Here is a 26,358-nt window from a genome sequence, read left to right on the forward strand (position 1 = left end):
TGTTACCCCTTGGGAACTGTGTAAGTTGGTCCATCTTCCTGCATCCCCATTTCTGCCTCTGTGAAATAGGGATGACAAATGGCTCAGCCTGACCCTAGGGTTGCCTGAGCAAACCTACCACATCCAAGGTGCTGAGACCTGTGGACGATGCCATGTGCTGGGCTTATTTTGGCCCTGTTGTTTATAGTTTGGATAAAGAGCAGAGGCCATCCATAACTCCAGCATTTCTTGGGAAACGTCATCTATCTTTTCCGAAAAACAGGGAAGTCTGTCAAGTATTTATTAAAGTCTATCAAGTGCCTAATTCTTTTTTTTTTTTTTTTTTTTTTTTTTTGGTACTGGGGATTAAACCCAGGGGTACTTAACCCCTGAGCCACATCCCCAGCCCTTTTTCATATTTTATTTAGAGACAGGGTCTCCCTGAGTTGCTTAGGGCCTTACTAAGTTGCTGAGGCTGGCTTTGAACTCACGATCTTCCTGCCTCAGCCTCCTAAGCAGCTGTGATTATAGGCGTGCACTACTGCCAAGTGCCTAATTCTTGGTCAAGGGAGGAAAGAGCATCTCAGTTCCAGCAGGTGGTGCCGGCCTGCAAATTATTTAAAGCATCAACAAGAGCCCTGAAGGCATTGAGGAATCGAAGGAACCTAGAGGTCACATAATTGACCACTTCCCACCTCGTCATTTTCCCCAGGAGGAAAAGAACAAGCAAGGTTCAAAGGTCCTGCCCGAGGCCATGGAGCTGCACAATGATGCAGCGGGGACAGAACCCTGGTCCCCTGACCACAAGTGTCTATTATGTGCTCTGCATGCAATAGTGGCCCAAAGGAAACCAGGACCTGGAGGAAGAGACAGCTGAGCGTAAGGAGACAGGACCAAAACAGAAGCTATGATTTCAAAATGTCACATACACGATAAGTACATACCATTGTATTTTTCAAGTAAAAGTAAATAATTTTTAAAAAAGAAAATGAAACCTCTAACCCACGGGCACAGCAGCTTCCCTCTTGTTCTGCTCATCAACTCTACTCCCCTCTCCAGACTCGGCCCAGATTTCGCCTCTTCTACGACTTTCCTTAACCCTCGCGGGATGTCCCAGGAGAAACCTGGAGGTACTCGCTTTTCCCCTGTCCCCTTGGGGCTCTGCCACAGTCCAGTCTTTAGGTGTTGATGTTCTTCGTTGTGGTTTTGTTGTTGGGGGCATTCTTTTCTTGAATGTAGCAGGCACAGGGCTTGGCACCCAGGAGACAGTGGCGCACTGGCAGGCCGGAGTCCTTGGCTGCATGGACGCCTGATGGGGCCACGTTAATCCTGTCCTGTGCGCTTTCGAGCGCTCTGCCCCTGCACTGGCCCGACAGGAATGGTTCCTCCATGAAGCGTGATGAGCCAGCCACTGGGGCTCCTGGAGGAGGGCGGAGGCCCTCCGCGGGTGGGGTGGTTGGGGAGGCAGGCACCTGGCTTCTGGGGACCCCTTTCCAGAACAGGGGCAGGCGTTATGGTTCTGCCCGCAGCTCACCCTCAGGGCTGCGGCAAGCCCCGGGGAGTACAGAGATGCCCACCGGGTGCCATGTACCCATAGATCACCCTCCCCTATCCTGCAGTCCATCCTCAGATATCAATGCTGGTTGGTCACTCAGCCCGCAAGACCCTGAAAATAGATTTAAATTATTGCTTTATTTCCCATCCAGCTCAGGGTGTTGATTTATGCTGCCCAAACAATCAAGCCTTTATCTCAGTCACCCAGCAGCATTAGCGGCAATTTATCATGTTTTCCTTCTCTCTGTGCTACCCGGATGCTAGGGCCTGATGGCTGTGTCCTCTCAGAGATGCGGCAGCCAGTGGGCATGAGCAATAATGGTAGTAAAGGCCAGGAGCGCTTCCTGTCAGCCTGGAGCAAGGGGACAAAAAGGTACTCAACCCGGGGACCCTCTTCCACATGGTAGCGTGGAAGAAAGACTCTATCACCTGATGGCAAGGTTCTGGTGCCCGCTGTGCTGCCAACCAGACAAACTACCTGGAGCAAGTCACTGGACCTCTCTGGGCCTCAGTGTCCTCATCTTTGACCTTTGGGAACCACTGATTGCTGGCAGGTCCGTAGGACACAGCAGAGGCAGCCTGTAGTCCTTCCCCCTGAAGAGCTTTGGGTTTTGCTCTTTAAAAGCTTAACTGACCCTTACCCCTCACCCACTGCCCCAGTTACCCTACTGACACAGGCTGTGGTCACATCATGGTCATGAGCAAAAGTAGCCCACCCTGTCCGGACGAGTGAGCACACCTATCGGGGGGTGGGAGGGCAGGCCAGGGAGCAGCGGGCAGCCCGAAGCGATTCCAGCCGGTTAGGAGTCCCATCAGCCCCAGGGTCTGTTTGATGCAGTTTAAGAGCTAAGCATGACTTTTATGCGGGTGAAATGAGTTTTTTTTTTTTTTTTAATAATATTAATTTGTGACACATCAAAATCACATGAAATTCAAATTCCAGCATCCACAATACAGTTTTTTAAACACAGTCACCTCTGCTCATTCGCATAGTATCCCTGGCTGCTGGGGTTACGGTGGCTGAGCGGTTATGATGGAGACCACCCCCCCACCCCCCCACCCCCCCGGCCCACTCAGTCTAAAATAGTTACTTTCTGGTCCTTTTCAGAAAAAAGTCCGTTGACCTTTGGGCCAGATGACTCATGATGCCAGACACCAACCCAATCATGCCCTTTGTTTAGTTCAGGAGGACAGATGACTTTCTAGAGACTTCTAAAGACAAGGTCTCCTAAGACTTTTATCAGCTGGAGAGACAGAGCTGAGAGGCAGCCCTGGCCACCAGGACAGGACAGGATGGCTATGGCTCCTGCGCCTCAGGCCTGCTCATACCCACCCGCTCCCTCCATCTCCCCAGCCCGCCATGAGGGCCAGCCCCTCCGGGAAGCTGTGCCTCCCCTCCTGAAGGGAGCAGTCCCCCTGCAGAGCCCCTCAGCATGTTATCGGCACTCCCTTCAGCCACTAACCTCCCCTCCGTCAGGGACGACAAATTGGTTTCATCTCAGGCTGGTTCCGACTGACTGGAGGTGGCTTCCTGTGTTGATAAGGAATGTAAGGCTGCTTGGGAACTCAGGAAAAAAAAAAGTCCCACGATCAACCTGCCATGGCTGCCGTGGAGGAGTGGTATGGCCCACGCTGGCCACCCCGACTTCCCAGCTCTGTGCTGTATTCTAGGCATTAGTGACCGGTGTGAACCCCCTTGGGTATTGCAAGCCTCTGGTGGGCAGTGGCCATGTCCACTTGGCCCCCCACCCGAGTGCCCAGTCCAGTTCCTGGCACAGAGCTGGCCTCGGGCAGGTCCAGGGTTGCTTTATGGACGATGTCCTGAAACCAGCTCTTTCAAATGCCCCTGGCAACTGGAACTCGAATACACCTGTGTGGCCTTAGGGAGGCACCACGGGGCAGGGAACAGCTGCTGTACCAACCTGGGCACAGGAGGAAATGAGCGGCAAGGAGAGAAGAGCTGGCTCCGACCTCAGGGAGGAATCCTTGGCATTTACATAGCAAACAATACCCAGGTGAGGTAGAGTGTCAACAAGGCCCCCGCTCAACAGTTCCCAGGTCCCAGCATACTTTAAATGTTTGCCACATGCCAGACATTAATATTTTAACGGCTGCACGTCCATGGCAGGCACAGCAGTGTCCGGAACACAGCGTAAAAATTGAGTGATAATAGCCTGCCTGTACGCGAGGTCAGTGGGGCATTGTGGCTCCCGGCTCCAGCCTGTCCTGCAGCCTGCGCGCACCCCAGCCCTCCCCTGGCCCCAGCCTCCTGGCCTGGGCACTCTAGGGAACGGGAAGTCTCTCCTGGCCTGAAGGACTCTCAGGCATTGAAGGACTTCCCAGGACCCTGCACAAGCCCCATGCTGGGGTGGGGGTAATTGTGTGTGAGGGACCACAGATTCCATTACGGTGTAACTGAGGGCCTTCACCTAATGACTGGGTATCTGAAATCCAGCAAGGGCTTCTGGGAGCAGGGGAAGGAAACCTTCCTTGCTGGTAGAATCAGTGAATGGAGAGAGGGGCAGCTCCCAATTCCTGATATCCCTTGAGACAGGAAATAAGTGTCTGGGGGAAGGTGTGTGACCCTATTGAATATCCCTTCTACTTTTCCTTTTCTAAAAACACAAACAAGACAAATGTTCACAAATCTCCCCCACTCCCTGAGGTCATCATATAAGACCTTTACAAAAAAATCTCTCTGGTTGGAAAGCTTGGCCTCAAACTCCTCAGAAAGGCAGCGTGGGCATTACAAGTACAGTTATTCGTTAATAGCAACTAGTGTTTAATGAGCATATACTATGTTCTAGGCCCGCAGTTGGCAAACTTCTTCTATAAAGAGCCACACAGTAATTATTTTCAACTTTGTGGGCCGTACTTCACACTGGTGTAGCCAGAAAGAAGCTCAGATGATATTTAAAGAAAAGAGAGTGACTATCTTCAAATAAAACTTTATTTATAAAAATGGGTTGCTATGGTTTGAATAAGTGACACCCAAAGGTCCGTGGGTTAAAGGTTTGGTCCCCAGCCTGGGGTGCTATAGGAAGGTGGAAAATCTTTAAAAGATGGGGCCTACTGGGAGGTTTTAGGTCATCGGAGGTGTGCCCTTGGAGGAGGTTGTGGGACATGAGTGTTATGGTTTGGATGTGGTATCCCCCACACAAGGCAGTTTAGAGGAGAAATGACTGGGCTTAACCCGATCAGTGAATTGATCCCTGATGGGATTAACTGAGTGGTCTCCGGAGGCAGGTGGGTGTGACTGGAGGAAGTGGTTCATTGGGGGCGTGGCTATGGGGTAGATATTTGTATCTGGAGAGTATCTCCCTCTCTGCTTTCTGATCACCATGTGAGCTGCTTCCCTCTGCTACACTCTTCTACCATGATGTTCAGCCTCACCTCAAGCCCCAAGGAATGGGGCCTGCTATCTATGGACTGAGCTCTTTGAATCCATAAGCCTCCAAATAAACTTTTCCTCCTCTACAATTGTTTTGGTTAGGTCCTTTAGTCACAGCAGCAAAGAAAGCTGACTAAAACAATGTGCTCTCCCTGTTTCTCTCTTTCACTACGGGTCATAAGTCAAACAGGTGTTCTCTGCCACATACTTCCATCAAGATGTACTTTTTTATCACAGGTCCAAAAGCAACTGGGCCAAGGGGCCATGTACTGAAATCCAAAACATGAACCAAAATCAACCTTTCAGATTTTTAAGTAGATTATCTCAGGTATTTTGATATAGTACTGGAAAGCTGACTAGCACCTGACACAGATGGGGGCTACAGTTTGCTAAGCTATGTTCTAGGTGCTATGCGAAGTGTTGTTTCATATACATAATCTCATTTAATCTTCGTAATAATCCTAGGGAAGGGTATTATTATTATACTTATTTTTAGAAATGAATCTCAGGGTCAGGGTTAGGTACTTGTCCAAGGTTAATTATATAATATAACTGGAATTCAAACTGTTTAACTATAATGCTCTAGTTAAGAGTCTTATAAAAATAATAACAACGGTCAATATTTGTAGTGTTTACCAGATATCAGGCACTGTGCTGAGGTTTTATTTAATTCTTACAACTTGATGATTATGCCCATTTAACAGATGACAAATCCGGCCCTGGTAGAAGTGAAACGACTAGCACAGGGACACACAGCTTATCAGTGGCACAGTGGAGTTCTGAGCCTGGGTGGTTTGGATCCACTGTCTTGTTCTAACTGCTTAAGTCTCAAGACTTCAGAGGAAGGTCAGACAGCTCAGGCTTTGCTCCACCATTTCCTTGTTACTGGAAAAACAAGGTCCAACCTCCTCCTCCAACAGGACCCTGTAATAGGTCACTGGAAAAAGAGACCCTGTGTTTTGCAGCCTCTAACCTGGAACGTGTGGGGTTTCAAAGGCAGAGAAGATTTGAAAGTTCCAGTGTTCTGCATCCCTGCAGCCTCAGCTGGCTGCCCTGATCAAATCTCAGTTAGTCCCTCTGGGCCCAGGCACTGGCGCTCTGGGTGATCCCTGGAGGGACAGGGCCCCCACCCGGCCGCCTGCTCTGGCCGAGTTGGCAGAGCACGCCCAGACTGGGAGCAGCGAGCCAAGTGCCTGCTGCACATGCCGCTCACGATGACACCAGGCTCCAGGTATGGAGCAGATAGCAATTTTCCTTTTTACTTATTGGTGCAAGGCGAGTAAGCGCGCCTGACAGGGCCCCAAACAAGCTGTCAAGAACTTCTAATTAGGGCTGAACAGCTTAAAGAGTGCACACGCCCTCCCAGCCCTGGAATTAGCAGGACAAAGTACCCAGATGGAGTCAGACAGGCTGAAAGAGAGGAGCCTGCAGTGGGCTGGGAGGGGAGGGCGCAGGCCTGAAGTGGGAGGTGAGCCGGGCCCAGGCCTGGGGAGCAGGCTGAGGTGCCGGCTCGCCCTCCACCCCAGGGCTCAGGAACGCTGGAGGAAGGGCCAGATCCCTTGCACTGATGGACTGCATGTTCCCTCTTCCTCCTCACTTCCCAAAGAGCTGCTGTCCTCAGTGGAAGGTTTTTAAATCCTGGACCTGAAGGGGCAGAACTGGATTGCGTCCCTGGCCCTCCTGCTATCTGAATTCCAGCTTCCTCACCTGTGAGAGGGTGACTGGCAGACAGCAGCAGTGGCACTTACCTGGAGAGCTGTGAGGGTCACGAGAACCATGAGGACTGAGGTCTGCAAGGTGCTGAGCTTAGTGCCCCACACACGATAAGCACGTCAGAAATAAGTGGCAGCCTCTACTACTGCTTATTGTTACCAGTGAGGCCCACAACAAGCCCTGCACAGCCTTTGTCCTCCGAGGAACTTCCCAAGGAAACACTGACTTCCTCTCAGACACCATCTCTTAAAATTTTTTAAATATTCATCCTCAGCATCTGTCTAGGGTCGGTGTCATAATCCCCATTGTATAGATGAGGAAACTGAGGCTCGGGGAGAGGAAATGACTTGCTCAGTCATATACTTTAACAAGTGGAAGGTTCTGGGTTCCAATGTTGAAATTAGTCATAATCACGGTTATAGCTACCAGGTTTTGCACATATGAATGCACCAGACACTGTGCCAATCAAGCTTCATGTTATTTCCTTTAAACAGGAACCGGTCCAGTTTAAGCAGTCTGAGAGTGACCACGTGCTCCTTCTCACTGGAAGAGCTGAGCTCTCATGTCTGCCCACAGGTCCCGGGTTTTCCCTTTGGAGATCCACAGCAAGTCCAGGCCTGCTCTGATGCCAGGGATGACCACTGCCCCTCCCCAGCCAGTCTCCAGTGGTTCATTCAGCCTTCGACAGTTGACCCATTGGTTAGTTAGTTGGTTAGTTATTACAGGCAGAGTTTCTGGCTCCACCCTCCTAATCTTCTCTGGCCTGGCCTGCTCCATTTTGTCAACGTCTTTTAAAAATGTGCAGTCTGAAGTCCAAACCTTGGAATTGCTTGCGGGGGGCAGGGGGACACTCCTGGAACTCACTTTGGGAGCCACATCACCCTGTTGTTACAGCTGAACCACAGCCAACCAAACCCCTCTGAGTTTCTCAGATATGCTGCTGACGTGTTCCACGCCCTGCCCTGTCTCAGTGCCCTGGTTCTAGAAATGGTAGTTTCCATGTGTTCCTATTAGATTTCTCTCGTGTTCTGCTGTGATTACAGTCTCTGAAATCACTTTGAATCATGTTTCTTTTGTGGCAAGGGGTCAAGAGAACAGGTTCAGATGGCTGGCCAAATCCTGTTTCTATAACCCATTTCCTTAACCTGTCTGTCTTCAGTTTCCTCATCTGTAAAACAGGACTCAGTCAATTATCCACCTCATTGGGATGCTATAAAAACGAAATGTGAACACAGGGTGATGTTCAAGAACAGTGTCTGGCACGTGGTGGGTGCTGAGAGTTGTTGACTATAAGCTATTATTTTGCCCATGATTACTATTAGGCATGGTATTTATTACCCTTTGAAGCTGGAGATCATTCACAGATTTCACTCGTATGTCCTCAACATCAGCACCAAGGTCACCGATGACATCTCACAAAGAATAGGAATTCCCCCATATCCTCAGAAGTTTTCCTCCAGTTTGATCTCAATCCATTAGGCATCCAGTTCTCTGGGCCTGCCCCAAATACTCCTCCCTGGACTCCATCCAGGTTACAAATTTTCAGCTTGTCCACAAGAATTGCCATGAATGATTATGACAAATGCCAGGCTGGAATCCTCATCTTATATCTAGAACATTCTTTTGACCTACCCGTATTTTACAAAGAGGTTTGTCTGACATGACTAGTTTATAGTAAACCCATCCTGATTTCTGGTGATCTCCCTTACTTCCGTTTGTGTCCAAATTATGCACTGCACGGCTGGGCTAGCAGCCTGCCTGGGGCTGGCGCTGAGCATATCCGGGATCATTCGCAGCTCCCACCGCCCTTCCCCTTTGAAAAGCAAAGCCACATTTGCCTTTCCCCCCACTTACGGCCCACTCTCCAGTTCTGCGCAGTTCCTCAGAGAGGCAAGCGGAGGGAGATGGAGCCACCTCCTGCTCTGCCTCCTCAGCACCCCAGCAGGGAGGAAGTCAATGGGGCCAGAAGGCACTGCTGCTGCCTCCTCCCTCCTCTGCAGCACCTGGGGCTCCGTCCCCCACGCAGGCTGCTCTACCTTCCCAGGTCTAAGCACTCTTGGACAGAGAGGAGAGGAGGAACGAGAGCTTGGCTCTGTGGCCTGTCCTTTACCTCCATTACACCAGTTGCACCTTCTTATTCTTGCTACAAAAGCAAATTTAAAAGCCCCTTGTTAAGGCCATAACGTTACTTTCCCCTCACGTCTCACCTCCTCTGGGGTTCAGCTTTCCTGACCCCCATTCTAGAGACCCAAAGGCTGGCTCCTCCGGGTGCGTTGAGAAGGTGACCCCTCTGAGGAGGACACACACTGCTGAGGTCAGGGGGTGAGTCACCTGGGCCTTGGGTCCTCCCCACCACTGCATGAGACAGGCCGTGGGGCTCTGGACAAGAGCAGAAAGCGCGTGTGTGGAGCCCGACCAGGGGCTGCGGGAGGCAGGGGCCCAGCGGCCTGGTGCGTCTCTCCTCTGGGATGCGTGGCTGCTCCCCGCTCCCCAGGCCTTCCTGCTACTCTTTATTCATTAAAATGCTCAGATGCTGACTAACTTTATTTGCTCAATATTTATTTCGCCAGCCTTGAAGCGGGAACAAGAGGCAGCTTGATTGAAAGGTTGTCTGGTTTCATTGTGGCTCCTGTAAGTAATTCTACAGGCTCGATGGAAACGGTGTTTTATAACTTGCCAGAGAGGATATCCCTTAGTGAATGGGAATGGATGTTCCCATGTCACCTACACGGTCCTCTCCCTAATGCCCAGGCCTCTGAGAACCACTGACCTTCTCCCACCCCATGGCACTCTCTGCACTGGATTCTTGCTCAGGGGACAAGGAGCCTCTCTTCCTGGGATGTGTGGACCAGCATCCACCTCCCAACAGCAGGCATGGGGAATGGCCTAGAAACGCAGTGGAGGGTCCAGGTGGCCTGCATGCACTGAGAGGGGCAAGGCACTGGGGTCAGCGGGAGAGAAGATGTGACCTCTCCTCTGGACATCCCCAAAGGCTAGGCTGGCAGGTGGTCCAGTCCTGCCTGGGAAAAAGGGAAGGCAGAGATGCTTTCAGAAGAGCAATGAGAACAGGAGCGCTCAGAGGCCACTCCTAGCCTCCCTCACCTGCCGGCTGTCTGCTGCAGAGCCCCTCCCAGGCTCAGTGGGCAGGTCTCCATGGACACTGTGTTTCCTTTGTCTGCTGCCCTCAGAGGGCATGGGCCTCTTGGGCAGCACAAGCTTCTATGCCTCGACACTCCCAGCAAACTCAGAGTGACCCGTGATGGCCTGCGCCCCATCCCCTGCCCAGCAGCTCTCCCCTGCAGGGGCCGGAGCAGGCTGGTGAGGGGCAAAGGGAGCTCCATCTGCTTCCTCCAGTCGCTGATCAAGGCCCCGATCACGGCTCGGCGATCCCCCTCTCCTTACTATTATGACTAAATCAAGTCAGTGATTTATTTCCCACTTATCTTTCCCGTTTCCGCTCCCTGTCCGATCTGCACTGTTGAACACAGCAGAGTGAAAACATATCATCCGTTCTGATCAGCTGCTGCTGAGCCCCACAGCGCCCCACCCCCGCCTTGTGGGCAGAAGGGTCTACAGAAGGAGTGAGACCTTCCCAGGGCCTGGTCACAGGCTGACCCCATGTGCTTCCCACCTGGGGATCAGACTGAGGTGGCAGAAGAGACCTACCTGCCTGATGTCCTTAGCCAGGCTAGGCAGCAGACTGGCTGCCCTCTCTGGGAACTTCAGGCCAAGAACACCACACAATGAGGGACAGGAGAATGTAGGAAGGTAGAGAGTATTAGCTCTGGGACCAAAACGCCTGGGCAAGTGGCCCAGCTTCCTTGAGCCTTGGTTTCCTCATATGCAAAAGGGGTAATGACACCCCGTGTTGTAAAGATTAAATGAGGTCATGTGCGAGTGAGTGTGACTGAGCATTTTAGAAGGTGGCATTTGAAGTACTAAACCAGAGTCTTCTCAGGGGGGTAAGGGGCATCACCTTGGGACAAGGTGTTATTGTTAGTACAGGAAAAATCATTTGACTTACTTCTATTTGTTTGATATATTTTAAATTTTACTTACATAAGGTCAATGGGTACCTCCTGATCCAAGCCAAGGCATGCCAGCACATTTCTCTGGGTTTTAGAAATGTTGCCTGCTCACTTCACAGAAGAAGAAATACAAATGGTCAACAAGTGTATGAAAAAATGTTCACCATCTCTAGCAATTAGAGAAATGCAAATTAGAACTGCAGTGAGAGTCCATCTCACTTCAGTCAGAATGGCAATTATCAAGAATCCAAGTGTCAATAAATGTTGGCGAGGATGTGGGGGGAAAGGAACACTCATACGTTGCTGGTGGGACTGCAGATTGGTGCGGCCACTCTGGAAAGCAGTGTGGAGATTCCTCAGAAAGCTTGGAATGGACCCACCATTTGACCCAGCTATCCCACTCCTTGGCCTATACCCAAAGGACTTAAAATCAGCATACTATAGAAACACAGCCACATCAATGTTCATAGCTGCTCAATTCACTATAGCTAAACTATGGAACCAACCTAGGTGCCTTCAACAGATGAAAGGATAAAGAAAACGTGGTACATATACACAATGGCCATAAAGAAGAATGAAGTTATGGCATTTGCCAGTAAATAAATGGAACTAGAGACTATTGTGCTAAGTGAAATAAGCCAATCCCAAAAAACAAAAGGCTGAATGTTCTCTCTGATAAGTGGGTGCTAACACACACAGTAATGAGACAGGGAGGGAAGAATAGCAGTTCATTGGATTAGACCAAGGGCAATGAAGGAAGGCAGAGGGAAGGGAATAGGAAGAGGAAAGACAGTGGAATGAAGCAGACATGACTCTCCTGTGTTCGTATATGGATACACCACCAGTGTAACTCCACATCATGTACAGTCACAAGAATGGGATCTTAATCAGGATAAGTTATACCCCATTTTTGGATAAAATGTCAAAATACACTTACTGTCATATATACCTAAAAAGAACAAAAAGAACAAAAGGAATGCTGCCTGCTGTCCCAGGGTACAGGATCATGAGGAAGGTGGAGCTGTGTATCCCAGGAGCTCCAAGGTCTTCTGAGAGAGAGAAGACCAAGACCTCAAGTCTTTCTCCAAAAGGTCACCTGTCGAATAAGCCAGGGGCCCTGCTGAAGGTTTGATGCCAGCAAAGGACAGCAAGGGCCCACAGTGAAGCACGTGGGTCAACCACCAGCATTGCAGTGGGACTGTGGCCTTGGATCCCAGGTGTGGGGACTCTGGGGCCAATAGGGGAGCCGGACCAGCAGGAGCAGCCCTATAAAACTGGCCTTGGCATGGCAGCCCAGGCAATCGAATGACCAGTTGTACCCTGGGAGGTAGCAGCCTGAGATCAGGCCACAGCACTCCGCGGATGCTGGCTGTGTTAGTAATGATGATGGCTGACGTTCTTTGAATGTGTACTGTGGTTGCCATGTGTGCCAGAAAGTTTTGCACCTCTTACATTCACTGACTCAGAAAATTAATTCTAGCAAAACCCTATTAAGTAGGTATGACTCTTACCTCAACTTTATAAATACAGAATGAGGGGCAGAGAGGTTAAATGATTTTCCCACGTTTACACAGTTGGACAGTAGAAGAGCTAGGATCCACCGTCATCATTGTTGATGATAAGTTTTCTACCTCCTCCAACTGCGACCACCAAGGCCATGCGAACCCTTTGAAACGTTATGGGATTATAGACAAAGCTCTGGAAAACAGTAGGTACTGCCCGAGGGGGTCTGATAATGACCTGAGCATCTTCCCCCTCCTTCCATTCTGAGCACCCACACTTTCCACCTTCCCCAAGAAAATCCCTCTCTCCAGGAAGGATGGGTTCACTTGCTCACCCTAAGTGGGCGTGACTGCTGGGCTTAGCACATTATTTTTGACACGTATGCCTTTTAACTTGGGGCAAATTCTTAAGTCAAAGGAATGAACCACTAATTTATACTATCAGGTGAGGAATGGCAGCCAGTCAGATGCTGGCAGGGGTCAGGAGTGCTGACATTCATAGACACTCAGTCGGTGCCAAGTACAGCACCTGGTCTGCTTGGAGGAGCTGGTTTCTGCCTCTCTGGCCACACTGGAGCTAGCTGGTCTATTTCTCTACTTGCATATTATCCCAGACTCTGTGAAGGTGCTGGTTTGGAACAGGAAGTTATCTCTGAATAATACAAAGGTACCCAATAAGGCTGGGTGGGCCACAGAATGCTTCCAGCAAGGGGGACACAGTGATCGGGTTCTTGTCCTTTGGAAAACAGCCCTCTTGCTTGGGGCTCAGGGAAGGGCTGGGGCTCAGGTGTGTCCTACAGGTCATAAGACACTTTGGGGTCAGAGATTAGTGCTCACCATGAGCTTGAGTGTCTCCCCCTTCCCAGCCGCTGTACCTACAGGCTTCCCTATCATGGATGGTGACCTCTGGCCCATGCTCTATCCTCTTTCCCCCTGAGGTCAGAGCCCATGTGCATGGAGGCCCCTGCTGACTGATCTGCCAGACCTCCCAGTGCTGGACTGTAACCAGCTCTGAGTCCTGCGGGGGAGCCTGAGTGGAGCGTGGTGGCAGGAAGAGAGCACCAGACATGATTCAGAGAACCAGGGAGGAGGCCCAGCTTAGTCCAAACCCAGCTGTGCCACGGTGGCCGAGTCCTTCATCTTCCTGGGCCTCAACTTCCTGTACACACCTGGAGGTTCCACACGCTGTGGTGTTTGCCTTGTTAGGCTATTAGGTAACTAAAAATTAGAAGTTATGGCTACCTGTGCTACGGCTACCTGTGGCCTCTCATCTCCAGGCCTGCCTACAAGTCCATGAAGCTCCTTCTGGTTCTGTGACCCTCTCTCTGCCTGTGAGGGGGTCTTCCCCCTGCACCTTCTGGAAGTGGCCTGTCCCTTATGCACATTGTCAGTGCCACTCAGCAGGAGGCGAAGTTGCCCTCTTAATTAGAATCTCAGGGTTTAGAATCTCAGGAAGAGTACAGGAGCAAGGTAAGTCTTAGAGTCAGCCATGACTGCCTTGCTTGCCAGGGAATGAGACTGTGACCAGCTTAAATAGTACCGGGCAGGCCTGGGACAGGCCTCAAGGGTCGCTTCATCCTGGGGTGGTGAATGGCTGCTCCTCACGCTCCACTGAGGCTCCCTGAAGCTCTGTGTGGACTCTGGACTCAGCAGGACAGAGCTCCCAGATCTGCTGGGGATGCAGGGGAGATGAGTGCTATATCATACCACCTGACACCCACTCTGATGGGGTGCACTTTCCCTTTAAGAAGAAGGAACCAGGTCCAGGGAGGGGAGACCAAATGCCCAAGGTCACTGAGATAGAGACAGCACAGGGCTCTTCTCACAGCACTGTGGTTCCCCAACTCTGTCCTGTGAAGTCACAGGGTCTCTGGCGGGCTCCCTAAGGCCCTTCCATGGAGCAGGCAATGCAAGCAAGACCAAGGCCCAGTGGGCACAGGGCTCCTAGGCCTGCCTCAACTCGAGCAGCCCCTTTGTGTGTTTAGACATCTGGGGTTTATAGAAGACTCCATTTGAAATAAGGAATTTGCCTCTTTAAAAAATGTTTCAAAGCCATTTACATTAGATCAAGATTCTGAATCATCTCTACAGGTCCCCAAACGCTTGCTTCCTAGAAATCTTGTTGAGCAGGTAGACACGAGTCATTTAACAAACACTGAGAACGTTGCCAGGCAAATAGGATAATGACCCCAGGCTTTCAGAGCTGGTGTTCCAGCGGAGTAGACAGATAGACAGGTAACCACAGGGACAGCAGCTAGATGGCAACAGTCCTGTGCCAAGGACCAGGACAGCACAGTGAGTGCAGGGGGCCTCTGGGAAGGCTTCCTGCCCAGGAGGACATCTGAGCCAAGCCCAAAGGCAAGAAGCTCAGGGCGATCATTCCCACTGCCATCAGCCAATGTCCGTGGGCTAATATTGGCAGGACAGAGCCAAGTAAAGTAAGGATGATTCTGACAAATAAATCTGTGGGATGGTTTAGGAGGAAGGAAGAGTGATTTGCTGCCTCCAGGGAATCCTGACATCAGAATGGTTGCCCAATACTAGGAAGCCAAATCCAGAAGCACATAAAAAGATTATATGCTATGAACAAGGGGGATTCATCTCAGGAATGCAAGGTTGGTTTAACATCATAAAACCAAGTAATCTAACATACCACATCAAGAGAATAAAAGATAAAAACCACATGATCTTCTTGATAGACACATAAAAAAAAATCTGATAAAATTTAACACTACTTCATGACAAGAACATTCAACAGACTAGGATAGAAGGAAATTTCCTTGACCTTATAGAATCTATGAAGAACATATAGCTAATATTGTATGTCATGGTGAAAGAGTGAATGCATTCCCCTTCAGACCAGGAACAACAAGGAAGTCCCTTTGTAGCACTTCTATCCACACTGTATGGGAAGTTCTAGTCAGGGCAATTAGGCAAGACGATGAAATAAAAAGCATTCAAACTGGAAAGGAAGAAGTAAATGCATTGCAGATGAGATGATCCTGTATATAAAAAACTTTAAGGAACCCACTGAAAAATTACTATAACTAATAAATGAATTCAGTAAGTTTGCAGAGTACAAAATCAATATGCATAAATCCACTACATTTCTATGCACTAACAACAAAAAATCAAAAAGTGAAAATAAGAAATCACTCCATTTATAATAGCATGAAAAAAGAATAAAATAGCCAGGCATCATGGCACATGCCTGTAATTCCAGCAATTTGGGAGACTTAGACAGGAGGATTGCAAATTCGAGGTCAGCCTCAGCAGTTGCTTAGTAAAGCCCTAAGCAACTTAGCAAGACTCTGTTCTCAAAATAAAAAATAAAAAGGGATAGGGATGTACAGGGATGTAGCTTAGTGAAACAGTGCCCCTGAGTTCAACCCCCAGTACTAAAAAAGTAATAATAATAAAAATAAAATATTTAGAAGTAATTTTAACTTAAAAAATACAAAACATTATTAAAAGAATCTAAATATATGGAAAGACATCCCATGTTCATTAACTGAAGATTTAATATTGTTAAACTGGCAATACTCCCCAAACTGACCTACAGATTCAACAACGAAGTCCCTATCAGAATTCCAGCTGGCTTCTTGGTAGAAATGAACAGGTTGCTCCTAAAATTGATAAAAACTTGCAATGGGCTCAAAGCAGCCAAAACAATCTTGAGGGGGCAGAGGAGTACATCAAAGCTAGAGGATTCACATTTCCTGATTTCAAAACTTACTACAAAGCTAAGGTAACCAAGAGAGTGGGTACTGGAATAAGAATAGCTATTTAGAGCAACAGAGTAGAAATGAGAATCCAAAAATAAACCTTCACAGTTAGGGTCAATTGATTTTGACAAAGGTGCCGAGATCATTCAAATTATGTAATCATTTCAACAAACAAAGCTGCAACACTGGATATCTATATGTAAAAGAATGGTGTTGGAGCCCTACCTCACACCATGAAGAAATTAACTCAAATGGTCAAAGACCTAAGTTACAGCTAAAAATATGAAACTTTATTTTTTTACTTTTTTTTTAAATTTATTTTTATTGTAAACAAATGGGATACATGTTGTTTCAGTTTGTACATGGAGAAACAGCATACCATTTGCATATTCATATATTTACATAGAGTAATGATGTTTGATTCATTTCGTTATTTTTTCCTTCCCCCCCACTCCTCCCACCTCTCTTTTCCCTCTATACAGTCCCTCCTTCCTCCATTCTTGTTCCTCTCCCACCCCCCATTAAGTGTCATCATCCACTTATCAGTGAGATCATTCCTCTTTTGGATTTTTGAGATTGGCTTATCTCACTTAACATGATATTCTCCAATTTCATCCATTTGCCTGCAAATGCCATAATTTTATTATTCTTTATAGCTGAGTAATATTCCATTGTATATACATACCACAGTTTCTTTATCCATTCATCAATTGAAGGGCATCTAGGTTGGTTCCATAGTCTGGCTATTGTGAATTGAGCCGTTATGAACATTGATGTGGCTGTATCTCTGTAGTATGCTGATTTTAAGTCTTTTGGGTATAGGCCGAGGAGTGGGATAGCTGGGTCAAATGGTGGGTCCATTCCAAGTTTTCTAAGGAATCTCCACACTGCTTTCCAGAGTGGCTGCACTAATTTGCAGTCCCACCAGCAATGTATGAGTGTACCTTTTTCCCCACATCCTCTCCAACACCTATTGTTGCTTGTATTCTTGATAATCGCCATTCTAATTGGGGTGAGATGGAATCTTAGTGTAGTTTTGATTTGCATTTCTCTTATTACTAGAGATGTTGAACAATTTTTCATATATCTGTTGATTGCTTGAAACTCTTAAAGAACACACAGGGATGAATCTTCATGAGTTCGGATTAGGCAGTGGTTTCTTAGCTATGACATCAAAGCATGAACAAAAAAGAAAAAAAAACCCATAAATTGGATTTCATGTAAATTGAAACATCTTGTGGTTCAAAGGACACCATCAAGAAAGTGAAAAGACAGCCCATAAAATGGAGGAAAATATTTGCAAATCATATATTTTGCAAGGGACCTGTCTCTAGAACATATATAACATTCTTACAACTCAATAATAAAAAAAGATGACCCAATTTAAAAACAGGCAAAGGAGCTGGATAAACATTTCCTTGAAGAAGATATGTGTCTAATAATTACATGAAAAGATGTTCAACATCATTAGCCATCAGGGAAATAAAAATTAAAACCACTAGATATCACTTCATACACTGTGGTGGTTGTATGTAGACTGAGTAGCAACAGTCCTCCCGAGTGGTCCACCATCCTGACTCCCTAGAACCTGTGTAACCTCACCCAGCTAGAGGAAGCTCGTAGGTATAAAGATGTTAAGAGGGGAGATGATCCTGGATTATCCAAGTGGTCCCAACATGATCATGGGGGTCCTTCTAAGTAAGAGAAGGAGGCAGAAGGGGACAGAAGGGAGAGCTGGCAATGAAAACAGAGGCCAGAGAGATGTAATGACTGATTTGGAAAATGAAGGGACCAAAGAATGCTGGCTTCTAGAAACTGGAAAGAGCAAAGAAACAGAATCAACCCTCGAGTCTCCAGAAGGAGCACAGTCTGTTAGTACCCTGATCTCAGCCCCCATGAAACCCTTTCCAGACTTCTGACCTCCAGAACTGTAAGAGAATAAATTTCTGTCAAGCCACTAAATTTGTGGTAGTTTGTCACAGCAACAATAGGAAACTAATGCAGTAACAAGAGCTGGAGGTGACAGGAAGAAATTGGAACTTCCTGCCCTGCTGATGGGGCTGTCTAAGTTGTAGTAACTTTGGAAAACAGCCCTGTGGTTCATCATGAGGTTAAACATGGAATCCTCACCTGACCAGCCATCTACCAAGAGGATCTACCAAGAGAAATTAAAACAAATTCCATATACAAATACGTATAGCAGCATCTTTTGTTTTCTTTTTTTCTTGTAAGGCTGGCAATGGAACCCAGGACCTCCCACATGCTAGCCAAGAACTCTACCATTGAGTCACTGTGGCATTCAAATAGTAGTTTTATTGAGATGAAATTTACATACCATACAATTCGCCCATTCCAAGTGTACAATTAAGTATGTTTTTTTTTTGGTGTGTATCCACAGAGTTGTGTAACCATCACATATAATGTATCACCACAGATAATTTTAGGAGAGCTCAGTAGCATTTTTCATAATCAACAACTAAATGACCATCAGCAAACCAACTAAATGACCATCAGCAGGCCAACGGATAAATAAAATGTGGATTCATGCTACAACATAGACAAACCTCAAAAACAGTATGCTAAGTGAAAAAAGTCAGAGACAAAAGGCCACATATTGTCTGATTTAATTTATATGAAATGTCCAGAAGAGAAGAATCTATATTGACCGGAGTCAGTTTGCGTAGGTCAGGATGTGGGGCGGGGGATCGGGGGTTGGAGGGACAGGAATGACTGGTAACCATGTGGGGTTGATTTTTAGAGTGATGAAGATGTTTTAAAATCTTGTTGATGATTGCACAAACTCTGCAAATATACCAAAACCCATTTAATTGCACACTTCAAATAAATGAATTGTATGTGAATTATATCTCAATAAAAGCACTTTTGTTTTTCCTTTTGGTACCGGGAATTGAACTCAGGGACACTTTACCACTGAGTTACATCCCTAAACTTTTTTACATTTTAAGTTTGAGAAAGGGTCTCGCTATGTGGCTGAGGCTGTCCTTGGAACTTGTGATCCTCTTACCTTAGGCACCTGAGTCACCGGATTTAGAGGTATGCATGACCATGCCTGGCAAAAGTGTTATTAAAAAAAAAAAAAAAAAAAAAAAAAACAGGCTGGCCTCACATGTATAAGGCCCTGGGTCCCATAAAAGGGGGTGGGGGAAGAGCACCTGCCCTGCTCTGCCCAGAGGGGGTTAATCATCATGGAAGGGGCCCTTAGATCTGCCTGGGCAAAAAGCCCAATGGAAAAAGTGCAGCCCTCTGATTTATCAAGAAGTTCTGATTCCAGAGTAGAGAGGGTAGGTGTTGCCTGCCCATGGCCCAAAGCCCTCAACACGGGCATTGGAAAGTCATGCACAGAGATCTCCGCCACCTCTCCAGTTTTATCTCCTACTGTTCCTAACAATGCAGGGACCCTGGTTCCAAACTACTGAAGCCATGACACCAGTTGCTGCCTCCCAGGCTTAGGTCCCACTGCACCTTCTCCTTATAAACTTCCTTGGCCCAACTCTTACACATCCTGCAAGGCCCCACCCCGCCGGCTTCCCTAAGTGGTCTCCCTGAGCTCCAGAAGCAGGTCATTTGCTGTCTCATGCTTTCTCAGGCTCTCATAGCTCCTTGCAAGTAACTCTGCCTGTCACTTAATATCACAATAAATGCTTCTTTCACCACAGTGCTTATGTTCCTTGAGGACAGACGCCATCTCTCTCTTGTCTTTGTAGCTTCGGCACCTAACACTTTCTGGCATATAGTAGGTACTCAGGAAATGTGAACTAAACTACCCAATAGGTTATTTTCTGGCATGAATCTGGGCAGACCCAACTGGACGTACTACAGTGAGAAGGAAATTCACCAAGGAGTGGAGGAGAAGAGGGGTCCCAGTGCAGCCCACCCAAAGCCAGGCTAGGCAGCAGGGCCAAATGGGTTGTCCTCCTCCTCCTCCTCTTCCTCTTCCTCGCCACAGGTACCCTCCAAGCTCAAGGGCCTTGCAGTCCTTCAGAAGTCCTCTAGCACCAGGGTCAAAGGTACTGCCCCTTCCAGGCACATTTGCAAATAAGCCCAGACTCTTGCAGACTGAAGAGCTTTGCAAACAAGAAAAGACTAATGTTGATTGAGCATCTACTGCATACAGGTGCTCTGCCGAAAGCTTTTGCATATATTACATTCTTTATGCCTCAGATAAACAAGTGCCATTATTACTAATTGTTTCCAAAATAAGAAACAGGCACTAAAAACTGAGAAACGTGACCAGGTTTGCCAAGAGTGATGTGGTAGGAGACATCAAACCCAAGACTTCCTGGTTACTGCATCTACTCTCCTAGTTTTGATTCTGTCATTAACAAGCCTCGTGAGCTAGGGAGAGATCACTCTTGGGACCCAGTTGCCTCCATTACATAAAGGAGAGCTTGAACTAAAGGATGGTGAGGATCCATCCAGCTCTCTGGTTCTGGATGAAGGATGGGGTTCTAGACAGGTGAGTGGTACCCTGAGGAGATGGTAGGACCTGCTCAGTTCATCTCAACCCACACACAGGAGGTCTACTCTGCCTACCCCAAACCCTGCACAAGCTGGGCTCAGCTTACATGTCTGCAATCCCAGCAGCTCAGGAGGCTGAGGCAGGAGGATCACAAATTCAAACCAGCCTCAGCAGCTCAGTGAGACCCTAACTCAAAGTAAAATATTTAAAAAGGTTGGGGATGTGGCTCACAGGTTAAGCACCCCGGGTTAAATTCCCAGTACCCAAAAAACAAAACAAAACAAAAAACAAACAAACAAACAAAAAGCACTGGCTTGAGACAGGACGGATGGCAGGATGGCAGCAGGGGCTGCTCCCACCTCTTTTCTTCTGGAAACTGCCCAGCTTTCCTGGGAGCCATGTGTAAAAACCCACAAACGGCCAGGAATTATTATCGTTACCATTATTATTGTTATTATTGCATGTAAACCATGCATGACTGACTTGGGAGGAGGGGTGCGCTTTCTTTTTCCAGTTCCTACAAACATCGGTATGATAATAATAAAAAAAAATTATGTGCTTGAAAACATGCACCCAGCACTGCCCTATGTTTTCTTCTAATTGTTCCCAGAAACCTCCAAGAGCCACATTTAAATAAAATGGAGCAATTATTTAGTCTGCAATTAAAGATCGCAGTGATTTATTTTTAAATAGAATATCATCATGGGGGGTGAACTGGCAAGAGAGGACAGAGGGGGCTGGTGGCCCGTGGTGGAGACAGGGAAGGTCTGGAGGGCATGCAGGATGGCAGACCTGAACGGTGGCAGCAATGGAGGACATGAGGCCAGAGGGTAAAAGACTAGCAAGAGGCATTTTAGCCTGTCTGAGCCCAGGTCCCTGGGAAACTCAAAATGACAGTGGTGGGGGAGGGGGCAGAAAGGGTTCCTGGTCCTGCACAGCTGGCAAGACAAGAGCAGCCAGCCCTGATCTGGTTCGCACTGTGCGACTCCTGCGGAAAGTGCCCAAATGCTCGCCCGTAGACCCATGCAGTGGCACACAGTAGGTTCTCTGCAAACCACTAACGGTTTCAAAGGAGGCAGCCGGGTCCTGCACTACCTCAAGTAGAAGCCCTGACAAAGGTGAGGCCTCTGCAAAGAGGGTGAGGGACATGCTCAGTCCTGTGGGCCTCTGCTCCCTGCGAGTGGCTGCTTTGCAAGCACGGGCCTCAGAGTCGCAAGCTCAAGGTGGTGACGGCCTGTCCATGAATTAATAAAGGGTTAGGATGAAACCTGCCCCTGAAACCTTCCCCAAGCCCAGAGTCGCACCACCCTGCAGGGGACAGCAGTCTGGCATGTGGTCAAGGATGGAAGCGCTAGTGTGGGGTGGGGATGGGTCGAGGGAATTATTAGAAGGAAGCACTTCCGGGCCTCCAGTTCCAGGGACCCATTGCAGGCAGATATGAGAGTCTTGTCTTTTGGGCGACCATCTGGAGAAATCGCCTCTTAGTCATCCTTCTTCTCCCACCTCTCCAAGTCGCTGCGCAGTGTTCTTACTGGCAGGACATCCCAAAGGCACAGCTGTCACCCTGATTTACTGAGCTCTGGTGAGGTCCTTCCCTGGGAAGCGAAACCACTGAAAGGGTGGGGGAATCCAGTGGAGGGAAAAGTGGAGCAAGACAGCAGGTCCAAACGGAACCATCCTCATCTTATTCTCTGAAAATCCCCGGAACCCCCCTGTGGCCCCTCCCACCGTATCCTGGCCCCTCCCACCTCCCTAACTCCCCTCCCGCGGCTTGCGCATTGCTGGCAAACAGCCAAGCGCTGGTGGACTTGGGCCACCGTGGGCTCTTTCCCCCGCCTCGCCTGATCAACTCCTCCTATTTTAAGGGTCTGCTTAACTATCAGTGCCTCAGCAAAGCCTTCTCAGACCCCACCCCACACTCTTGTCCCCTCTCCATGATCTCTTCCTCCAAAGCATTTGTGTTTGTTTGATGTCACTTCCTGTTCTCTTCCTAAAGTTTGATGGTGCAGGGACTATGCTTGTCTTGTCCCCCACTGTATCTCCAGGGCCTGCCACATAACTGGTGCCTTACAAATATTCGTGGAGTGAATGACTGGTGGGTAGATGGACAAGAGGAGTGAGCCTGGTGTAGGAGGGCCTGGGGCGCCTGGGCTTTGGACATGTGACACTCTGGAAGACCGGAGGCCTGGGAAAACCCAGAGGCAGAGCTGCTACTGCTGCCTCTGGCTGCAGGGTGGTCAGGGCTGTGGGGTCTGGAGTCACCTTCCTGTGAGAAGCCTGAGGCTTGGGGCCACGGTTCAGGCTGTGAAGAGGCCCTCATTGTGTTCTCCGAGGACAGCCTCCTCTAAACAATGCCATTTGGCCCTACAGTTTATCTGGGGGAGGAGGTGAAGAGTCCAGGCCCCATGGCTCACTGCCACCATCCCCACCAGAAGGTCTGACGGGGTCTCCTTTCATCAGGGGAAGGAAGGGAGCAAACAGGAAGAACTCGAAGCCACAAAGGCAAAGCAGTGTGTCCAAGTTCCCACAGAACTCAATGACGGAACCACGCCAGTTTACAAGGGGGTCTCACGTTCCTGATCTTATTCTGAATCTCACGGGTCACGGCGTATTACTATCTCCATTTTGAAGATGCGAAATCTAAAGCTTGGAGAAGATACAGCCTTGGTTCAAGGTCAGCCAGGCTAAAAGGGGCAAATTCAAGACACCTGCCACTGCAGAGAGCAGAGGCCGCGTGTGGGGGTGGGGTGTCCACAGGAGGAGGACAATCACCCCTTTAAAAAGCGCATGAAAAAATAAAGCAAGAAGGAGTCTGGCCTTCCATAGAAAGAGCGGGAACACAAAATATCTTTCTCTTTTCCCAGAACGGCAGCCTGTGTGAGCAGGAGAGGCCCTCGCATCTGTCCGCTCATACAAAATGAAAGAGGATTTGAAAAACAAGAAGGGCTGTAATAAAGCACAGCCTGTGCGGGCCGGAGCTGTGCCCAGCGGGTCTTGTCACTGTCACAACCGGGAGACAGCGGCCGGGCTATTCCTGCAGCTGGGCTTCCCCCCAGCCCCAGGCTCCTGGAGAGGTGCAGACAGACCGACACAGGTCCATGGAGGGGTCAGGAGGCCCAGAGCCACCGCTCCTAGGGCAGTGGGCAGGGCCTCACTCTCTCTCCTGTGTGTTTCTGCCTCTCAGGACCAACTCCACCCCCAGGGCTCCCTGAGCTCCCCCAGAAACCAGACTGCCAGGGCCTCTTAATGGGCTGGATTAGTTCTCTACTGCTACACAGCAAATCACCCCAGGACTGAGCAGCTTAAAATGATGATCATTTAACCTCACACAGATTCTGTGGGTCAGGAATCTGGAAATGGCTGAGTTGGATGATTCTGGCTCAGGGTCTCTCATGAGATGACAGAGCTGCCAGCCACAGTCACAGCAAAGCTCCCCTGGGGCGGGAGAGTTCATGTCCAGCCAGCTCATGCTGCTGCATGGTCTGGATTCTTCGGCTGTTGGCTGGAGGCTTCAGTTCCTCACCAAGTGGGCATCTCCATATGGCTGCTCACAACTCGATGCCTCTCCCTGAGCCAGTGACCCAAGGGAGAGAACCGAAGATGGAAGCCATGTTCTTTAATGACCAAATCTCAGAAATGACAGCACCACTTTATAATGCACTACTGGTCACCTGAACCCTGTGAGAGAACGCTTCAAAAGGTGTGGATACATGAGGGCAGGGCCCTTGGGACCTGGGCAGAGGCTGGCCAACATGGGGTACTACCACATTTGAAGTGAGACAATTCTTCACTGTTTTCACCGCTGGTCCTGAGTTCCGGATGCCAGAAGCTCCTACCAGTCATTCCACAGCAAACACAGCCTCCTCCAAACACACACATCCTCCAAAGCTCCTTAGGAAGGTTTCTTTGTGATGCAAAACCAGACCTGCTTATGAAGTGAAATTAGAAAAACGTGATGGTAAGAGAGCTGCCTGGGGAAGGGTCAGTTCCATCCCCCTCTCTCCGCCTTTCTCCAGGAAGCCATGGGTCCCTACCTCTTGCATTGTCAAGAACTGCCCTAAGAATCTGACTACTTCCTCCTGAAACGTAATTCATTCCTGTGAAAAGAGCTGTTTCTTCTTATCTGTTCTGTGAACATGCTTTATGCTGGAGACCCTGCGCAGGGCCTTCAGTCGCATAGATTAGAAATTTTTTTAAAAAAGAGGAAAAAAAAACCGATGATAGGATGGGTCTAAGATGACATCAAATAACCTATAAATATTCTGAGAAACTGTGGATCAGGACTCAGAACTTGGAGTTTTTGTTTTCCGCTGGGCCCACTGGTGTAAAATAAAGTTCTCCTCTCCAAGTGCTGCTTGCTGCTTCTCGAACAGTCTGTTTCTCGCGACATCTTATCATGGAGCCGTTTCCCCATCCTCTTTGACTCCCTTAGCCATAAGTTAGAAAAGATCATTCTAAGTTATTCTATCCTCTATTCTATGATGAAAAACAAAGGCTGAACATCAAGGCCTTTCAGGACTTAAAGTTTGAGTGTTGTGAACAGGGACAAGTCCTGTGATTGGTTTATCGGATGCCCCCAGTAGACTTCAGCCAGTCACTCACTCAGTTGGCCAGTTTCTACTGATGAGAGAAGACTGGGTGCCACCTGTCCCAGGGACACACTTTGCAGCTCAGAGATCAGCCAAACCCAGAGCAGGTCAAAGTCCAATGCTCTGTGTGCCTGAAATAGCAAGCTGTGTCCCACAGAGAAACAACACATTGTCCACACGGCCAAGTCTCTGAATTTGGAATATATTGAACCACTAATGGAGGTCTAATTTAAAGTGGTGTTTATTATTATGAAAAAGATGTTTTTTTCTTAAACTTTAAATTAGACGCCACTCAGAATCAATGACATCCTACAGTCCAGTAACTGTTAATGGGTCCAGAAGCTGGACCCTGAGAAGACTCACTAAGGCTCACATCTGAAGAGGGGTTTAGGAAGGATGGCTTGGGTTTCCCATGTCAGGAAGGGCAACTGAGATAATGGGGATATCCACAGGGAAGCCAGAGGCATGAGAGAGCACAGCAGGCTCCAGGGACTGGGAGAAATCCAGTGTGGTGGTGACAGCAAGTGTGGATATTTATTACATACACGAGTCATGAGAGGTTTAAAGTCATGCAGTGATACGATCAGATCTCTATTTCAGATAGAGGTGGAAAGAAATTGGAGGCACCAAAACCAGTTAGGAAGCAATTGCAGGCTGCATAGGTGGAAGATGACGCTGCTGGCAGAATGCAGGTTACTCAATAAGTGCTCATCACCAAGTGACTGTGCCTGAGTACACCTCTGTATGCAGGTATGTATGGTGCACTGTTCTAGAACTGGACGGTTTCAACTGGCATCTGTTCATTTCTCCTCCACCCCCACACTCTGAATTCCTTCCTCACCTTCAGCTAGCACCCCAGTGATTCCCACCTTTTTCCTACTTTCCTTGCTAGAATTCTGCCAGTTTTCCATACACGAGGAAGTCTATTTTGCATTCTAGGTCATTCCCTCCCTAGAAAGAATTTTGTGGGTCTAGCAGTAATTAGCTCACTGTTTCCCAAGTCTTCCCTTAGATGCTTACATCAGCCAGACCCCTCTGGCTGACTTCAGCATTAGTCACATAATGTCAATGTCAACCACACTTCATCCTCACCTGCTATCATGTGTGTGTGCCCACAGGTTTCCATTGACATCTGTTCCCCTGCAGACTGCTCAGACCTCCATAGGAAGTGTGCCTACACATGTATTCATAAAAATATGGATGACTGCCCCCCCCCCAACTCACTCCATTAGATCCCCAGGGACAAAGCCTTAAGTTTTCCAGGCACTTTTTCCTTGCTCTAAAAGGATTTCCAAGAAGCACAGGTCCTTCCTAGACGATCTCCCATGATCTGCTGGGAGACAGGCTCAGGTAGGCATTGTTATGACCATATCTGCTTGAGGAGCCACTGGTTTGCA

The 26,358-nt window shown here is 48.4% G+C and overlaps 1 protein-coding gene and 1 long non-coding RNA gene across 4 annotated transcripts in view; both read right to left on the reverse strand.

Moving 5' to 3' along the window:
* The window catches only part of DSCAML1 (DS cell adhesion molecule like 1), a 325,080-nt gene that overhangs the window by 244,534 nt on the left and 54,188 nt on the right, over positions 1–26,358 (reverse strand). The gene's annotated exons all lie outside the window — the stretch shown is intronic.
* LOC306640304 lies at positions 305–13,513 on the reverse strand. The gene is made up of 2 exons (XR_013757792.1): positions 2,997–13,513; positions 305–1,645 (listed from the first exon to the last, which is right to left on the reverse strand). It is a non-coding gene; the product is annotated as an uncharacterized lncRNA (long non-coding RNA).

This window comes from Sciurus vulgaris (genome assembly GCF_902686455.1).
Source record: "Sciurus vulgaris genome assembly, chromosome: 11".
Taxonomy (NCBI): domain Eukaryota; kingdom Metazoa; phylum Chordata; class Mammalia; order Rodentia; family Sciuridae; genus Sciurus; species Sciurus vulgaris.